At 38.1% G+C, this 5,166-nt stretch overlaps 1 long non-coding RNA gene across 1 annotated transcript in view; it reads right to left on the bottom strand.

The window, feature by feature from the left end:
* Window positions 1–656: 656 nt before the first annotated feature.
* Window positions 657–5,166, bottom strand: part of LOC116671806 (uncharacterized) — a 59,206-nt gene continuing 54,696 nt past the window's right edge. Inside the window, exons 5-6 of the long non-coding RNA XR_004327371.1 lie at window positions 3,614–3,672; window positions 657–1,231 (exon numbers count right to left, since the gene is read on the bottom strand). This is a non-coding gene — a long non-coding RNA (uncharacterized LOC116671806). The remainder of the gene's footprint in view (window positions 1,232–3,613; window positions 3,673–5,166) is intronic.

The raw sequence follows: 5,166 nt of genomic DNA, 5'->3' as shown, positions 1-5,166 counted from the left end.
GTGTATAAATATATGATTTAACCCTGATATTACACCTGCCATGTCTTCGCAGACTCTAATAAACATACTTAAGATAATAAAGCTGGCATATTATGAAACACTATTGCTCTATTTTGTTCAGCATGTAAAAATACTGGCTAATAGACGTTTAAAGCACACAGTGTGTGCCTTAGAATTTAACTATGAGCAGGTTGTGTGAGGACACAGTGTAATTTATGCTGGTGGATCCTGAGTGTAGACAGCCAGCCAGAGGATGCCAGGCACACTGAAGAAACATGCCAGGAATTTTAGAAGACGGCTCAGCAGCGGCTGCAGATGTAAGCAGAGCGGGAGGCTGCATTACTTATTGTAAAAAAAAAAAAAAAAGGGGTCCAAGTAGCTAAAAGGAAGGGCGATAGGGATCCCTTCTGGTATAAATGCATCAGAAGACAGAAAGGGAGAGAAAGTGAGACAGAGATTGAAAGGAGAGGGAGGAGGTACAGCAGGAAGTCTGAGGAGAAGAGGACAGAGGGAATAGAAAAAGAGGCTCGAGGAGGCGAACAGGTAGGCAAAGAGAAGAAAAAAAAGAAGCAATGCAGGTCAGGAGAAATGCAAATATCAATCTGACACACACACACACACATATATATATAACCTAAATAACCTCATTAATCACTGGAGAGCATTTTACAGCTGTACTTGTTCTCCAACTGTCTATCATTTATCATGCAAAGTACTTGAGTTCTCTGGTGCATATGGCCATATGGGAAGATTGTGATGCACTCAATTTCATAGACAGATAACGGGTGAGGGAGGAAGGCAAAGAGAGGAAAGAGAAAAAACGCTGTCTATGACTTCCTCCAGCTCTTTAAGCCCTCAAAAAAGAGTACTGATTTGTTCCCCTGAATCTGCTGCAGCACGTCAGCAGAGACAATACCACCGAGGTGTTTGGGAAAGGAAAATGGAGGAAGAATCACCCCATGCGTTATTGAACACATTAACTTCCATACAAAGAGTTGCATGGAAGTAGCAGCTATTTACTCAATGCACAGCACTTGAGAAACATTTCCTTTTTTAAATGAATGATGGTAAAGGATAACATGACATGACAATATTTTAATTATATTGAAGAACTGAAAAAGACTTTGTGGTAAAAGAATATTCAAAGAGACAAATATGTGAGGCAACGGAAACAGCAGCAGTCAAAGTGAGCTTTTCAGAATACTTAATGTCAATCTCTCCACCATGAAGACTGAACACACAGAGCATTGCATTTCTGTCTCTTAAATAGGTTTTGGTGAGACGAGACAGACTAGTAAAAAGGCCCAGGACCAAACTGCAAAAGAAACGTTTACAATGCATCCATATCTGCCTAAAATACCGCATTTAGCAGAACATCTTGTCCCCAATAATTGAGAGGATTGAAGAAAGATTCACCTGATTAAAAAGAAAATTCAATAAGTCCAAACTAAATGCCATTTGTCATTGCTTTCCAAAACGTTTTCTTTCTGATCCGACACTCCTAACAGCAGGACGACATTGTTTGTAATTGCATTGCAATAGTAAACTGTTACTAATGTCTGTTAATAATTATTTCGGAGTATTTTATTATCTGCCACCATTATGGTTAAAATAGTGTTCTATTTAGGCCGAAATAACAGTCTGGTTATGGTTAGGTGATCACGATATTGATGAAAAGAAACTCATTTTGACTGTGGAAACTGACAACAAACAGTGGTGTCCTGTGTCAAAGTAACACACTTTCTTGATGAATTCATCCATCCCATAATACATTCGTAGACATTTGAACACAAATTACACATGTATTTGTTTTCATGTAGGAAGGCCTTAAAAGTGATCTTGGTATACGTGAAATGACAAAACCAAATCAAATTCTAAATCGTCTCATAAACAGGGCCGAGCCAAACCCTTGACATACAGTATGACTCATCTTCTAACCCAATCCACTATTTTGAGATATTAGCAATTAGATGTTGGGAAAACATTATTCCCCCTGAACTCATTTGCAAAACAGTAATTACGTTCAATGATTCAATGCCATTGCAGGAAGTCCAGTAATGGTCTCATAGTGCAGTTCAGTATAAAGTTGTGGTGATGGGTTGGCATAGCCTACTTGACTTTGGCATTGTGGTCCACGATTAACATCCAGTTTTATAATTTCCGGTTTTAAAGCATTAAAGTGAGATTGCATAACTTTTGAGTAGGTGCCAATTATGGGATAGCAGTACATATGAAAACTTACAGCAACAGTAACACAAGGTTAGAAAGACAAGTCCTAAAGTCATTGGAATGACTCAAATGTTTCTGTCATGCAGCAATATTCACCTAAAGTTAACAAAGAAAAAGGTTACTAGTCAGACCAGGCCAAGTGAGGCTGTAGAAGCAAACCCACTCAGTAAATTCAAATAAGCAAGGCTGAGTTTGAATGCTCATTTCTCATTTCTTAAGAGGAAGAATGTGGCATTTTGTTTTTTATGAATTACATAGACTTGGCTACAAATAAAACTTGAATGTGACGTATTCAGGGAGAAACTCTCAAAATGGTGGACTTGAAAACTTGAACCCCATTCCTCTTGGCAAAATCTGAGTATTAAGATTTCTTACTTCTTCTACTTCTTTCCCTCCTCTGTTTTTGTTTTATTATTGCCTCTGCCCATTCTTTGCATGTATGGTTTAGTGTTATAAATGGGACTAATGCTGGATCCTTATTGCTCCCCAGGGTGTTGGCTCTTTATGCCCCCCCCCACCCCACACACACACACACACACTGTACACTGCTTCTTTGCTTTCTCCCAGGGCCCAGGGAATGGCATTGGCATGGAAAGCTTTGTACTGTACAGCACCTTTGGCGCACACACAAACTCACACAATTACACACACATACACACACACACACACACACACACACACAAACAAGCACACACACACGCACACGCACACACACAGCATTAATGTGCTTTGTGAGTATTGTGAACATTTTATACCTCTTTATACCAGGTTAAAAGAGAGAAGTTCCAGCCTTAAACTTTTCAAAGTGAAAACATGACTGAATGAGCTTCAGCTTGAAACTGCTAAGCTTCAGTCGCTCCAGTTGAAAATGTGTGCCTTGTGGAAGATTTTAACATTTACAAGAATGTTTTACTATGTAAATTTGGTAATGAGTGAAGCAATTACAGATTCCAAGTGGCTACCGCTGTCTCTTTACGTTGTACCCTATTATTACTTGCACTACATCATTTTGTCCTGAACCACAAATTGAGCTGTTTTCCACTTTTTTGTCAATTGTCAGCAGGTGTTACTGACTGTCAGTGTCAGCAGGTTCTTGGATTAGATGTATCCTGGGAAAGGAGGGGTAACTTTCTAGGCTTACAATGTGTCTTTATTTTTGTCTAACTACCTCACACTACACAAGTCTATGAGCTAATTTAAGACAGATCTAATTCAACAGAACAGTCTTGTCTTTGTGAAACCAAACTCTAATTAAAAAGATGTGCGGGTGATTCATTTTTGAAGCAACAAAGCCATTGATTTTCATGTTTGTATGAGCCAGTAATTCAAATCAATGAATACTGTATTTTTCAGCCATTCAATAAGGTGAAGATAATTGCCTTACCTTTTGTGTAACTCCTCACACGTCCTTGTCTTCAACAGCAGAGTCTTCCATGATTATTGCTGTGAACAGAAACAATTGAACTTAATGCACCCAGACCACACATGTAACCTAAAACTTTGGACAAGTTACGTTGCATATCCAAAACCCATCTTAATATCTAGAAACTCAATCACCTCAAGTGATATGCGTGTGGAATGAAGATTTGGATTCTCCTAATGACAAATCAACAGATTAGAAAAGAAAAGCTCTACACTAGAGAGGAAGATAAATATGTTTTGGATGATTATTTACCCCACCCGCTGCCGTAAGGAGACTCCTTTTGGGCCAATCTCTGGACACCACTGTGACGGGTATGTCAACATTGATTGAAATTCAAAACCCTCCATCCATCCATCCCTTGTCCACCGCTTATCATGGCAGGAGTGAACACTAAATATTTTTGACTCTAACTTATCTATTATTTTTCTTTGCATAAGCAATATGTATAACATGTAGTGTATGACATACTTGGCCAGATACATTAGTCTCTCACTTACACACACACACACACACACACACACACACACACACACACACACACACACCACCACACATTTTTTACGATTGCTATGCAATTGTTTCTATACTTTGGACAACTTTCCTAAACTCTTAACAGTTCTGTCTGTGTAGCCATCCAATTAACAAACATTTAAAATGTTTGAACATCTATTACAAACAAGCTCACCAAGACCAAAACAATGGATTTTTACTGACAAATAAGTCAGAGTGAACCGCTGTTTATATTGTACATTGAATCACAAATATATCACCTGCATTTTACATGCATTCCATTGTTACTGTAAATGAGAGAAACAGCTGATTGAAGTTATGCAAATAGATCACTCACAGCTAATTCCCATCTAGGAAACACACTCAGCTGTTGAGGATCTTTCAATCACATGACCACCTTTTTCACAGTATTCTTTATATATTACAGTAAGTGAGTGGTGTACTTTGAGAGCAAAGATTACAGTAACCAAAGTCACATTCTTGTTTGACATTACGCAAACCTGATTCTGATATGTTACAGTAGTACATACAGTAAAAGAGGACCTATTTGAAAAAGGAACAATACAGTAAATATGAACATAAAGAAAAAGAAAAATTCCTGCACAAGGGAGAGGAAGACAAGTAGTATGACAATTCATTCTGCCTCTCCCCGATTTGAGTCGACTTTTCTCATTACAAACCATAACAGAAGAACAAATTGCAGCATTACTAAACCCAACAAAACATCCACCTAGAGAGGCTTCAAGAGAAACTGCAGTGTAAAACACAATCTATGGTCAATACAACATACTATTATCTACTGGATAAGACCTGACACATTTAAAATAATGCAGTTTCTGTAATTCCACCTGATATTAGTGTTGTTATGACATTGGGCTATGACTGACTAAATGTTCCTCTTGGGAGAGAACGTGTGCTTGTGTTTTGGAAGTATTATGTGTTTTTGAGACATGTTTGCAGTGTTTTGGTAGACAGTGTATTGTGTTAGTGTATTATTGTATTTT

This window comes from Etheostoma spectabile, chromosome 3, assembly GCF_008692095.1.
Source record: "Etheostoma spectabile isolate EspeVRDwgs_2016 chromosome 3, UIUC_Espe_1.0, whole genome shotgun sequence".
Lineage (NCBI taxonomy): Eukaryota > Metazoa > Chordata > Actinopteri > Perciformes > Percidae > Etheostoma > Etheostoma spectabile.
The sequence above is the reverse complement of the archived record's forward strand: the minus strand, read 5'-3'. Positions and strand labels throughout refer to the sequence as shown.